We start from the raw sequence: 15,833 nt of genomic DNA on the forward strand, positions 1-15,833 counted from the left end.
TTTAGACTTTTTATTGTAGAGCTGATATCTTTTAGATCTGTAGAATTTATATTTTAATTATAGTTTTGTTTCATTTAAAGTAATTTTGCCCAATTTTCTGTTGTTTTAGATGATGGACCACTCTACTTCTTTTGACAACAGGTGCCCCTACAGATTCACAAAGTTCCAATGTTGAATGTCCATGACCCTGGTTGAGTGAGTGCACAACTTTATGTATTCTACTTTCAAAATTTCGACTACTAGGAATACATTTTGGATTTGATTTTAATTATACGTATGCCCTGTTTAGAGATTCTGATTTTTGTGTGCAAGTGTGATATTTAACAAGCATCTGTCTTCTTCTGTCATGCTCAATTCAAAGTCATGAGGCAACACTGAAGGGTACCACTTGTTGTTTTTCAGTCCGCGACAGGAAAAGGAATAAAGTTGGCAGGAATTTCCGCACTGTCTTTGGTAGCAGCTGATGATGGAACTGACAGCAGTTGACATGGCCTGTTTCTTCAAAGGTAAGTCTCCGGAGTAGTGATTTTAGAGTTTTCGTACTCCGTCCTGCATCTAAGCTTTAGGTCCAGAACAAAACTTCTCTGCATGGATTCTCTCATAGCTTTTGTTCTTCCAGGAAACATGTCACTCCTGAATGGAGACTTAGCAGTCTGTTTTCTTTGAGAGTCAAAGAAGTGGCGCAGGTCTTTGAGTTTTTCAATCATATGCCCTTGCTTTTCAGATGCACCAGAAGCAGCAGCACTATCTCCATCACTGGTGAATTGGGAAATGACAAGTGGACGGTCATCACTTTGCAGCTCAACGATGCATTCCGCAGCCCATCTCTTTTCATCTTCTATGGTGTTCTCAGGAGGAATGGTTGCAATGCAGTCTTCATGTCCTAGGCATGTAACTTCCTTTTCCTTGGTTCTAAAATAGGTGCCTTTCTTGCATAGTTTATTGCCACAAAACACAGCCACACCATTCTTCTTGGTAACATTTTCACTTAAGGTCAGACGACACGTTCCTCAATTTTAGATAACTTTTTCCAGGAAATTGTTAATGGTTTACTACTACTTTGACAAGCCTTCTTGCAAAAAATTAGGGTACCTTCCCAAGCATTTCTTCAAAATACTAGAGTATGCAATTTCCTATATAATCTTCTTGAAAATACACTTGAATTGCTGATATAAAAATAAATTCATCTACACCACAGCGATATTCACTATATTAGAACTACATCTCTGCCGGGGCGGGGCTTTGAACTCACGACCTCTATAACCTATAAACGCTTCTGACAGTGAGCTGCCACGGTTCTAACCACTCGACCATCTAGACATATAACCACATCTAAGTAAATTGTGATCATTTTTAAAGTAATTATAAAATTAATATTTTTTATTGGAACTCTTTATAACGAGGAGATACAAAAAAGATTCTCGAGGAACATGTTGTCTGACCTTAAAGTGTATGTCACTTGTGTGGCAGTTTCCCGATCGCACTGAAGGTGGCATTGTAAAACGAGGCATCTTCATCCGCTCTTATAGGTGTATTGGCAAATCCACATATCTCATTAAGCTCTTAAATGTCCTGATTTATTTTCTTTATGCTGTTTTTGTTCAAATCAGTGATGATTTGGCCTACTGTGTTGCAGGTCTGATGAATGTTGGTGGCTGATGCTGGGTCAATGTTTGTGCCTAGAAGTATACCATGCATATCCTTTGTTGTAAGGCTGGTAGCCAAGTGGCCAACAGCCATGGCAACATTAAGCTGTGCGGCTCTCCGTCCCTTTCCTGATTGACTGACTTCCTCGTAAAGCTTTTCATGGTGACTGGTGTAATGGCACTTCTTACATCAAATGGAAAGGATCCATGCCAGACATTGCTTTTCCTCCCCATGCTGGTTCCAGTCCATTGATTCGTCACAGTTCAGGAATTTCTGTGAGTGCTCTTTAAAAGGATTGTTCCATAGCTTGCAGTTTTTAACTGGGTTTTCTAAAGGAAAAATCTGGTTATTGATATGGTGATAATGACAGGCGGGCAGTTGCCAAAAGGTTACCCTTATTGTACAGAAAATTCCTCCTACAGTTTTCAAGATAGGAAATTGTTCTTTTGCAGATTATTTGGACATATATCAGAGGTGTGCATATTGCTAGGATTTTGATTTATGATAATTTATGAAAAAAATACAAGCTGTTAAACTTGGTCATTTTTCGGCAAAACATTGCATGTAGGGTACCCCTATTGTACAGTTAACTCCTCCTATAGTTTTCAAGATAGGAATTTGTTCTTTTGCAGATCAATTGGACATATATTAGAGGTGTGCATATTTTGAGTGTTTTGATTTTTGATTATTTATGAAAAAATACCAGCTGTTGAACTTAGTCAGATCAATTGGACATATATATCAGAGGTGTGCATTTTGCTAGGATTTTGATTTCTGACAATTTATGAAAACAGTATGAGCTGTTGAAACAAAATTATGCATATAGGGCACCCCATTTCCCTGGATAGGTAATGTTCATCAATTCAGGGTTGACAAATGGATTATAGATACATGTAATGTTCACACAAAAGAAAACCTGGTTTGCTGTCACATTGACAGCTTTTCTCTTGTTTCATGATGGAGTACTTTGTAAAGTTTGGCATTGGGGTTCGGTGACTCTGCATCCATGTACGAGTCTCCTGACTTCACTTCACTTGACCCGGGTCGCAAAATCTTCATTTAATTGACTGTTTCTGTGATCAGCATCGCTAACTGTATGAAATATTCCATCCTTCTGCTTCTGTACAATGTCCTGAACTCTTCTTTACTCAGCCTACTGATAAGACATAGACACTTGACTGGACTGATGGTCCCTGTACTCTTCTGGCCCTTGTTGTGAGGAATGTTTCCTTTTTTGTAGATGTCGAATTAGCCATTTGGTCCTTTCTTTGCCATGATTTATATTGAACTGTACACTTGTAGACATTTTCTAAGAATATGATGTTGTGTGTGGAGCAAATTGTTTAAGTATTGTAAACAGATTTTTGAGCATTGGCTCACAGATATCTTGTTTGGCTTATCAGAATCAATAATGAATAAATGTTTATGACATGAACATTTTTTACAAATTTGTCAGTACAAAGCATGTATATTTTAATTAATTTACTAGTATTTCATCAATTTTAGGAGGTTTTCTTAAAACCCGGGTAGAATCTACCCTTATAAGGAAATCAATATAATTTTTGACTCATTATCATTTACATGATACTAATACTCAGAAACAAGTAGTAAACAGACTATTTTATTGATTCCAGACACCAAGACTTGAAGAGAAACATTGTAATAAGAAATGAATGGGTAGGCATTATGTGAATGGCTGAATTCAGGTATGTAACAATTCTCATTTCGTTCTAAAAATATTAGTTTTTAGCTCACCTGAGCTGAAAGCTCAAGTGAGATTTTCTGCTTAAAATTTGTCTGTTGGCGTCGTCATTGAAAACTTTTCACATTTTCATCTTTTTCTCCAGAATCACTGGGCCGATTTCAACCAAACTTGGTAATCACTTGGTAACCATCGTAAGATGAATCGCAGTTGTTAATGCGCGTATTGTGTGACCATGAGTCTGTTGCTTAGCATGTCTCGTGTTATCTTGCAACGTTTTACTATCATTGCTCGACTTATCAGTAATATGCCATGCTTTGCCACTAGTATTTATACCCTGTATAAGCATCTCTGTTTCAGACCACAATTCAACAGCTATACTCTGTCCCGAGTTTTTGCTTCCAGCACTTTTTGCTTGATATTTGGATAATCATAAATACCTTTGTGCTCAAACTACTTTCATCCACTAATATGAAAAATGTCCAAATTATCTGTTTTGAAACGCCCCCTCTACCGCTTTAGGTTTCAATACACATCCAAAATTTGAAAGTCTATTAGAATTTTGCATTGTTTCAGCCATTAAGAAGCCGGCATGATAATGTTGAAAAATTGCGCGAGTTATCCCGAGTACTTCCGAATGGAGAAAAGATGTAAACTTTTCCCATTATAAATCTCCGTAAGAAATTTGTTTTCATTCCTGTGAACTTTTATGAGTGAAAAATGATAATTGTTCAATGAAGATATTTTGGATATATTCCCTTTTATCGATTTCAACTGTATTTTTTTCACAGGTATAAGTATTTTTCTTAAAAATCATCAAAAGGTGATGGAATCAATAACTTGGGAAAGACTATAGTTTACATTTATTGCATGATGGTGAGTGAAATATGAAGATTTATTTCTCCAAGAAAAATCATATTTTTTCCAGGGCACTGCCGCAGGAAATTTGTTTTTCTTGGGGAATAAGTCTTCATATTCCCTGAACATTAATGCAATAATGAACAAGGTATGATTATACAAAATACGTTGATTTCTAAAAATTGTTTTATTTCCTCTGTTACTCTCATTTTTCTTTCGCTTGCTTAGATTGTGCGAATTTCATACAAATACTTTATAGCTCACTGAGACGATGTCAGGGGGAGCTTATGCTATACCCTTGGGCGTCGGCGTCCAAAGTTTTTGTTGCAGGTGCCCTTTGATAGCAATATCTAAGTTACTGCTAGTCTGTACTTCACCAAACTTGCATTGATGGTGTGTCTTATGATACTGATGCACCAGACAGGCTTGGGTGCTGAATCTGAGCTATAGGTTACAGATGCTGAAGGAGGTTAAGGTTTTTAGAGCTGGTTAAAGTTTTTGTTGCAGGTGCCCTCTGATGATTATATCTTAGTAACTAATTGTCCTAACTTCACCAGACTTCCATGGATGGTGCATCTTATGATACTGATGCACCAGACAGGCTTGAATGCTGAATCTGACCCATAGGTTTCGGATGCTGGGGAGGTTAAGGTTTTTAGAGCTGGTTAAAGTTTTTATACCCCCGCAAACGAAGTTTAGGGGGGTATATTGGTTTCACCCTGTCCGTCTGTCCGTCTGTCTGTCTGTCCGTCTGTCCGTCTGTCTGTAGACGCAACTTTGTCCCCCCTATAGAATTTTTTATTACTGCATGGAACAGTTTGAAAATTTGTACATATGTTGAACACCATCTGAAGATGTGCACCTGCAATTTTTTTTAAGATCAGACAAGATTTAATGATTTTATGACAGTATTCATTTTCCTTATTCTATATATTGTACACTAATGTTGAAAAGTAAGGGAGGTAATCCTTACAGATTTTATTAATTAATTAATAGAAAACACTCTAAAATATATTTATATAAATACATCCAGATGGATTTTTTTGTCTTTATGTCTTAATTAATAAAAAAATAATTATTTTTTATAAGTATTCTATCAACTGACAATGCAAAGTTTTTGTTTGTCAATGATAAATTCTTAGGAGCTAATGAGAACATCAAAGACAAGTTTGGCTGAATTCATTTGTCCCAAGGGAGCCATTATCTGAGCCATGGTTCAGATGGAGCATGTGTTTAGGGGAAATTGATAATCTGTAAAATGGGTGATGGTTTTGGGGCTATTTTAAAACTGTTTCATGTAAACCAAAAGGTCTATCATTATAAGGAAATAAATAATATAATTATTAATAAAGAAGTTAAACTATTTTTAGAGGTTGTTTAAATTTATTTGTCAAGTAATTTGATGAAGTGACCCTATTGGGCATTAATTTAAATGAAATTCAAAATTACTGATATGATTGTAGTGTTTTGGCAATTTTAAAATTGTTTGTAATATTAAATTTTCTTTTTTACATATTTTTACATAGTATGGTAATTATGGTAATGTTTTGGGAGTTTATTAAATTTAACAAGCTCATCAAAGAAAATCATAGTCCTATGGGATCAATTTTCTGATATGGAGTTCAATTGTGCCATAGGAGAAAGTGAGGAAAATTTGAAACAACTAATTGCATCTGTCAAGACTCTTATTAGAAAGATATTGAAAGTTATATCAACAGAAGAGCATTGCTTGGCTACCAGTATTTCTATTCACTGCAAAGGGAGGGGTTATTGTCATTTTGTTGGTTTTTCTTTAAATCAATTAAATTAAAAAAATATATCATCAAATACATACATTTGTAAATGCATTACTGTTATAGATATGTATTTACAGTGAAATTCTGACAATTTTGATTTTAATTTTTCTTTGTTAACTATTTTTTTTTTTTTTTACAATTCTAGAATTTTTTTTTTGTATGTGTTCCAAACCTTAATTATTATTCAATTCAATTATTTGTCCCATTTGAAATTAGCCTAGCGGGGGTATTAGTCCCATTAGGACAGTTCTAGTTGAAACAGGTGCCCTCTGATGATCATATCTTAGTTATTACTTGTCCTAACTACACCAGACTTCCATGGATGGTGTGTTTTATTATACTGATGCACCTGACGGGCTTGAATGCTGAGTCTGAGCCATAGGTCTCAGACGCTGGATATGGTTAAGTTTTTTGGAACAGGTCACGTGTAATAGATAATAGTACTATTTCAAACTTGCATAGTTGATTAAACTGTAATATGAATGAATCACAGAGGAAGCTTCAGATACAGTGCTTGATCTCCATTATCAAGGATGCTAAAAAATATATCTTAGTTAATACAGGTCCTAACTTCACCAAACTTGAATGGATGGTGTGTCTTATGATACAGATGCACCTGACAGGCATGGATTTTGAATCTTAGCCATATTAGGTTGCGGATGCTGGAGCAGGTTAAGGTTTTAATTGCTAGTGCCCTCTGATGATAATATCTTAGTTATTACTGGTCTGAACTTCACCAAACTTGCATGGAGATGCGTCTTATGTATACTGATGCACCTGACAGGCTTGAATGCTGAATCTGAGCCAAAGGTTTTGGATGCTGGATGAGGTTTAGTTTTTTTGGAACAGGTCACATGTTTTATAGGTGATAGCTTGCATAGTTGATTTAACTATATTATAAATGAAACGCAGAGGTTGCTTCAGATGCAGAGCCTGATCTCCATTATCAAGAATGCTAAAGAAATCTCCCACCTCACTCAAACCTGCTCGATAGATAGATGTGTTTATTGTTAAATGATATAACATGATTCCTATGATATAGTATTGTATGGTATAAAACAAAATTGTTTAATATATTACAATAAAATATCATATGTAATATTATAAAAAGTGATATGATTCAATATGATATTGAATCAATTTTTTTTATATTTTATGTTATGATATTGTAACATGATATTGTTATGTATAGTATTGTATATTAGGATACAATATTGTATAATATTATATTGTATTATTAATTTATTATTTTATCACATACTATTACATAAGTTATTGCAATATATAATGTTGTATCCTATGATACAATATTGTATATTCTATAATATTGTATCATACGATATTGTATAATATGATATTAGTTTCTGTAATATAGAATTATATCACATGAAATTGTATAATATGATACTGTAAAATTTTATATTGTTATACTTTCATGTTAAATACTTAAATCTGATTGGTTAAGACGCAGTTAATAATATTTTCTATTACCCTCAGCGTTAGCAACGCACTTAGCAACAGGTAACATTAAAAAATGTTACATGCGCGAAAATTATGCGCGTACGGTTCGCTGTAGAATTCACGTTATTCCTATATAAAAGCAGTAAAATTTTCTTAAAAATTAAGACATTCAGTATAACAAAATAAATAGTGCCTGTTTGGGAGGATAACAGTTGAAATTGACACCCCTCGAAAACCATTGTCAACCTCCGCTTTGCGTCGGTTGACAATGGTTTTCTCGGGGTGTCAATTTCAACTGTTACCCTCCCAAACAGGCACTATTTATATAATATTGTATTATGTGATCAGATACAATAACTTAAAACACAATACAATGTCATACCATACGTTACATTATCATATCTCATTATTGTTTATGATGGTATTTTATTGTATTATATGATATATGTTGTAAATATGATAGGATGCAATATTTAATTTTATATTATTGTATTGATTAACAGATGAACACATGATTATTATACAATTTTTTAACAGATGATATACGATATTGTGTCAAAACAGAATCCATGAATATCCAAGATCATAAAGTATGATTTTCATTTTATATGATAAAGGTGGTCTCATAAAGGTGAAGTCTCATAAGGGTGATGTCTCGTCTCGGTGAGCTTTGTAATCTGTGATTACCTATGTTTTCAAATGCGATTATTTCGGCAACAGTTTTTGATTCATATCTAATTTTATCAGTCGAACGAATATTCAGTCGCTTCTGCACATGCGCCAATTGTGAAAGGCGCTTTAAGGATTGTATGTTAATGATATTTGAATGTACATGTAGATCTAGCGTCTTTGGACACAGACAATTGTGAAATATCAGATCTATCTGAAAATGAATCAGGTAGTAATTCAATTGAATGATATGATATATGTTGCATTTGTCATAGAATCTAATCCAATAGACAGTATATATAAATGCTTGGTAACCGCAATTTAAAAATGATAATAAGGACAGCATATTTATTTTTAGGTTTACAAACCAGCCGCTCGGTTTTTTTAGTTTTTAGTAAAAAAAAAATTGAATTATGAAAGAGGTAATCTTTTTTTTCCCAGATAGCTAATTTTTGGTTCGGGATCAAGATTTCATCTGGTTCTATATTATTAGGTTACATACCACTATTTTTACCACGTGCTCATTGACCACACAAGTAGTTCTATTCTAAAAATGTATGTTTTTTTTACAAAAATTCCCAGGGGTGCTAAATGGGCGAATTTGGTGCCTTTAGGGCATGGATGGAAACAAGAAGGTTTGAAAAAAAATACTTGCTAAAAATAATTGGGAAAGTTGATCTTTAAAGGCGCAAAAGGAAGGGTGTAAAGAGGCCAATGTTTACAAATATTCCAAAGTGAAAGTGGATATTGCAGGGTAGAGGTTACTGTAGGGGCCATATCTCAGCCCCCTCTTGATTGATTTTCCTGTACTTTGGAAATGTTGTTGGACTAATGATTGTCTATTATTATGCCAAATTTAAATAGATTTGAGCTGGTGGAATTTTTTATATGAATTTTTGTTTTAAAAAGGAATAAGAGGGAAAAATAATTGTGGTCTGTGTCCTATCAGGTCAAAAGTGAAATTGCTTATTTGGGGTTCTATCTCCCATTTTTTAATAAATATCAATTGTTTAAGGTAATTTATGGAGAAATTGGGCTTTTTGTTCAATTATGAAACTTTCATTTCATCAAAATAGAGGAAAAATTGGGGGTGGGGGGTGGATTTATTTTTTTTTGTTGGGTGATTAGTATGACCCGCATATGCAAATGAGGTAAGTCGTATTTCTATGTAATCATGCGTTGGCACTATTTCTGTCATCTGCAACTTATATTTCGTGGCTATGGACGAATTTCATGCAAAATACAGAAAAAAAGTGCGCTCGGGCTCTGCTCCTGGTTTGAATGGTAAGTGTCACGTACATCTGGACTGGTGCTAGAAGCAGCAACAACAAATATGGTGTTGTATGCTACAAGCATCCAGTACAGAACAAGTGGGTTACCGTGCATGTACATAGAATCAATGTCATGCTACAGTACCTGCAATGTTAATTTTTACAAGATAAACGATAGGATAGGATTCATGCATGATAGGATAGGATTCACGCACGATAGAACACTCAGTATACACGCACGATATGATAAGATTGATACACGATAGGAAAGGATAAACGATTTTCATGATAAATGTATAACCGCGTTAAACGATCTTCACGATAAACCTGAATATGGCAGAATTTGAGAAAGAACACGTACAAATCAAGATATACATGCAATTCTTGTTATTAGCAAATGCCCAGTTGTTGTAATCGCTGCATCAATATTATAATGTATTAAAATGACCAGTTAAATTTTCTTAACAAATATTATGAGCTGAAATGATCAATTATTTGTATTGTTAACATTGTTTTCAATAACCCAGCAGATCGCCGCGAACATTTCAGCCTGAGAGCAAATAACACGGACTCAATGAAAATACAACTTTTGCTCTAAATAAATATAAAATCTATCATAAATACATTTATTTCTAAATAAAAAAATCATTAAAATAAATTATATTGCACACACGTTAAAAAATATTAACACAGATGCACATTCCGCGTACGATTTGTTGACATTGTTTTTATTACCGCACACCCAAGCCGATCGCCGGGAACATTTTAGCCCGAGATCAAATTTCACACGGAAAATATAGTGGGTTCAATTAAAATAATACTTTTGTTTTAAGTAAATATTAAGTATATAATAATTACTGTTGTTCCTATAAATAATGATGCATGCAAAACGAATTATATTACATACAAGTTAATGTATACAGTCCGCGTATGATTTAATATATTCGATATACAGGTAAACATGTTACCATGTTCCTTAGAACTTGGATAGTTTACAATCATTTTTCACTTCCACTGCTTACAGATATGATTTACATGTACTACTGGTTAATTTGATCTAAAGAATTGAGAATTTAGTATCAGGATAGAATGCTGGATAGGAATTTACATTTTTTGTTTGATAAATGTCTGTATACGGCACATTGATTGACTCGTAACTTTGAAATAAATGTCAGTACTTGCTTATAAAAAGGCATAAAACGATTAACACGATAGGATAAACGGAAAAACTGTTAAAATTAAACGATAATCCTGATAGGATTAACGCATGATAGGATAGGATTAATGCATGATAGAACAGTATACAAGCACATTACAATAGGGTTGATACACGATACGATAAGATTGGATTGTAAAGAATAACGTTGTGGGTACCGTACATCATGGTTATCATGAGTTGGTTGCATCCATTGTTGCATCACACTTGTGCCACAACACACTGTGTGTTGTTTCGGAGCACATCACTCTTTAACCACATGGTATAAACAACCAGCGACAGACCTGCCGAGCTAGGGGTACCTGCCTGGGTCACTTTCCCTACCTGCCTTGCAGACTTGACCTTACTATTGACATGAATTGAGAAAACAAGGAATAGGTAAGTTTATCATATTTATTAGAATGTTACACCGCTAAACATTGGAGAGTCATGCATATCTCCTCACAGTAATGGTTTTAGTATATGCCTGATGGTACATGCTGATGGATTCAGTTCAAGCTTTAAGGTTAGTAATAGTCAGTATCATTTATGAAATGGGTATAGTGTCATTCAGTCACATCCTGGGCGAGGCCTCAGATGATATTGGCATGCTCCTCTCCTGTGGTAGGGATGATCACGTGCTGCAGGTAGGTTCATATCCAATTGTCCCTTCCGGTAGTCAGACTTTGTTTGATGTTCGTGACGATATAGATGGTGTCCGTCCATTTTCCTACCGTGCTGTTTGTTTCTTCTGGTCTTAATCTTTTCCTTTTTATGGTATTCTTGTCTGTAGAGGAACTGCTGATCAATCCTGGCTAGTCGTCGCTTGCCGTAGTCTGAGTATTGGACACCGGCAGATTCACACTTGAGTCTGTTTGAGGTTCCTGGTAAGTTATTCCTCCTGTGAATCATGGATTGCAGACGGCCTTCCATTGTTCTTGAGAATTTCACATTCTTGGGCATGTTAGCAGTTGCAGATCTATGGTAGGACTCCTTGGCATTGGTGTCAGTCAGAAGTTTCATGGCTGAGATAGCTTCCAGGCTCAACTTCATTTTCAGAACTTCTGCCACAATTCTTAGGTCGTTGTCATTTATTTGCAGGGCGGTGATACTATAGATGGCCAAGTTGCGGCTATAGTTTCACCAGTTGGAGACCACTCCCCTGTCACAGACCAAGGAATAGACGGCACACATAAAACAGTGTCCGTCATAACATGCAACAGTTGCCTCCAGGACTTTGGGTAAGAAACTGCTCATTTTCTCCAGGTCTCTGTCATACTTGGTGAATATCTTTTTCACTATCATGGAACATCTGGATTTTAAATCATTGCCAAACACCATTTGTAACTCTTTCTTTTCTTCTTTTGTCTTAGAATGGAACATTTCATCGCTGTATACTGCTCGGTTGCTGGCATGGAACTGTGATTGCCCAAGATGGACAGCGTCTGCTAGGCGCTCTACCTTCCACAAGGGATGAAGAGCCCGCATGGCATCGTCCACTCCTTTAGCACCTTGGGCAACGTTGTCTTCGGTAACGTACCGAACTAGAACATCTTGCAGGCCTAGCTGAATGCCGATATCCTTCGCCATCTCGTATTCCGAGAACAGAGCAGCCGGAGACAGGTTTGCAGTACATTCAGCATGACCGCCAGGACAGTCCACTTCCATTCCTTTGCCACGCAGCCATGCACCAGTCCAGCAGAGTTTGTTCTGTACAGCACAGGCAAATATGTACTTTCTATCTGTATTTGTTTCTACTGCCAGAGAAAATGCTTGACTGGCATTCTGGCCTAGGGTCTTCCGACTAAACATGACGCTGCTGTTGTACCTTGCATCTGTTGAAATGTTGATGATATTTTCAGGGTGTCCTCGAGTAACATTAACCTCTTTGACTTTTTGTATCTTGTCATTCATGTCCAGTTTGTTCAGTTCTGTCATTTTTCTGCTTGTTTTGCACAGGAGTGTCTCCATGAATAATTTGCTGGGAGCAGGTATGTCCAGACAGGTGAGGAGTTCAATCATCTTCTCGGCCCTGATGGCAGTGTCTTGAATGGCATATGCGAGAGTGATGTTGGTTGCTGATGGATTATGGCCTGGTCCCTCTTGATGAATCTCATGATACATGTTGAATGTCGGAAAGGTAAACGGACAATTTGCGCATTTTATCTTGTACTTCCAGGAGATGCCTAACTTTCTTGCCTCGATTACAGCAAAATTTGGCATTGGGCAGGTGCTTGAAGTAGTCTGATGAAGATGGGCTGTGCTGGTCATCATATCAATCAATTTTTCTTCACTCACTACTGGTACTGTACCAGTTATCGGCTAAGACCAGTTATCTGCTAAAATGAGAGTTCGGGTTTATAGCATGCAACAATCCAAGATTTTTTAATTCAGTCGTCTTTTTCAAATAAAGAAAAGTAAGTTTGCTTGAAAACTTTCTTGAATATGCTTTATACATGAGCTTAAACGATCATTGTTTACCGCTGATTTTACATTTTTGCACTTTCGGCAGTGGGGGAAGGGACTTCATAAGTTAAAAATAGAATATTACCTCTTTGTGATACGTTATTATATCCCTTCTTTGATTTGACATATAAAATCAATACATTTAACATGTATAAAGAAAAGGAATTCACGAATTTCCCAGAGATTCGTAGTGCAATTGAACGCCTGATTGCACAATTATGTATTGAATAGTATACGATTTGGTGTTTTACAGTATGATAATAAACGAATTATTTTATGAGTTTTGTTTATAATGTATCATGACCCTGAATACTTTAGTCTGACCTCACAAGGGGCATAATTCAAACTACATTTAGCAGAGTATAAAATCAACATGAACACGGATTTATACTATGTTATTATCACGAAGCTGATAACTGGTACAGTAAATCGTAAAAACTCGGCAAATTCGAGGCGTGGTTAAAAGCACAAAACAAGATGTTTTGGGTTCTAAATAATGATATAAACTAACAGATTGATAAATAAGGAGTTCACTTTTTAAAGTATGTCAAGTTTTATCCAAAAATATCTAGAAATAAGGAATTACGAAAAGAAAACGTTAAATTTTAGCCGATAACTGGTACAGTGCCAGTACACATTGTCCCCCTTCATATTCATTGCTGTTGGTATTTTGTAGGTATCTGCAGCTTTCTGACTGTGGCCGAAGAATACACGAGGATCCACTCTCCCCATCTCAGTCAGGAGTTATGTAGTATTGGCAGTCTAAACTTGGTCGTGTTACAAGGGCATGGTCCCCAACAGATAGCTGGACAAAGGAGCGTTTACGAGTTGTCTGTTGGTCCTCTGATGAAGCCTTGGATCTGTTAGTATTACCTTGATAAAAAAACCTGCTGCTGGGCAGCTTACTTTGATGGAGTTTCCTCCCTTTGTTTCATGGCCTTTGGTTCCTCTGAAACATTTTGACAACTTCTGTAAGTACTTCCTGCTTGCTGTATCAAAGATGGTGTGATGGATTCTTTATTTCCATCATATTTATAGTCTTCTATGTTTGACAGTACTTCAAATGGCATGTTATACCTATCCATGTCATCTCTACTGTACACAGAGCTAATCCATTTTGACCTGTAAGTGCCACTTCATCAAGTTGATTGCAGTGGCCATGTTTGATTATATGCTTACAACAAAGGGATTACTGGCTGTTTATTTACTAGCATGTCTGATTTCTATAGTATATTAAATGTAGAAATTTCAAATTTAACATATTTTTTTCTACTGAAATATCTGTGTCTAAATATTTTATTTTGGCCAGGGGCTTTTCTGGGGATTTATAGCCTTATTTGGCGTATTATTTCAAAAACAATAATAAAATTGCATAATATTAATTTTGATGAGAAAAAATGTTAGATGTGTGTGGGCAAAGAGTTGAAATATGACATATTAAAGTTTGAAGGAAATTGATTATAAAGTAAGGTCATTATGATTATTTTAGTGAAGTGAATTTTGTGTGAGATGCTAGTGTTGGCATGCAATTTCAGCTGTTCTTGTACCTTTTTCCAGGAGCCCATTACTCTGGTGTAAGGAGAAGGATTTCACCAAAACTTCTGGGAGACATTGGAAATACCCACAGGTGCCAACCTATCAAGTTTCATCAAAATCAATAAAGGTATGTGAAATTATTAGGTCACATACCACTACTTTTTGCCCGTGCTCATTGACCACACAAGTAGTTCTATTCTAAAAATGTATGTTTTTTTTACAAAAATTCCCAGGGGTGCTAAATGGGCGAATTTTGTGCCTTTTAGGGCATGGATGGAAAGAAGAAGGTTTGAAAAAAAAATACTAGCTAAAAATAATTGGGAAAATTGATCTTTTAAGGCGCAAAAGGAAGGGTGTAAAGAGGCCAATGTTTACAAATATTCCAAAGTGAAAGTGGATATTGCAGGGTAGAGGTTACTGTAGGGGCCATATCTCAGCCCCCTCTTGATTGATTTTCCTGTACTTTGGAAATGTTGTTGGACTAATGATTGTCTATTATTATGCCAAATTTAAATAGATTTGAGCTGGTGGAATTTTTTATATGAATTTTTGTTTTAAAAAGGAATAAGAGGGAAAAATAATTGTGGTCTGTGTCCTATCAAAGGCAACAACTTCCTGTCTAATATGGTGCGAGAACATGTTTACATTGAACTGAGGTTCATGTTTATGGCCTGGTTTAGTTTGAAATTTGTTTGCGTGGGTGGAAAATGCCGAGATCAACAACTTAAAAAGATCAAACTGTTTTGTCAGACCGACACGTAATTAATACATGTTGATGTGTTGCAAGTTGAAAGGAACCAGTCACTCGAGCATCCAAAACGCAGAATAGAATAAAATTCTAATTCATTTAAAGAAAGCTAACACATCCTAAAGCAACATTGTCTAATGATGATGTCCTTGGTTTTCTGACAGTATACATTTATATATAGCATTCCTTATTTCAACCATTTTATATGAAATTTTGTTTCATTGGTATAAACGAAGATTAAATTGAAATACTTTTGTACCTAGATAAAAACTGTAACTAAAGTTTCTTATAATGGTAATGGTAAATAATGGTAATGACTCGATCCCTATAAAATGACAAACGAACATTGCTACTTGTGATATCAAAGATGTTTGTCATATATATTCTATTGCACTATTTCAGTGATACATTTCACAGATTACATATGGTACTTTTTACATGCTACACTCCATGCTACATTTCATGCAGTTACACACCACTATCA

This window comes from Crassostrea angulata, unplaced genomic scaffold (assembly GCF_025612915.1).
Source record: "Crassostrea angulata isolate pt1a10 unplaced genomic scaffold, ASM2561291v2 HiC_scaffold_14, whole genome shotgun sequence".
NCBI lineage: Eukaryota > Metazoa > Mollusca > Bivalvia > Ostreida > Ostreidae > Magallana > Magallana angulata.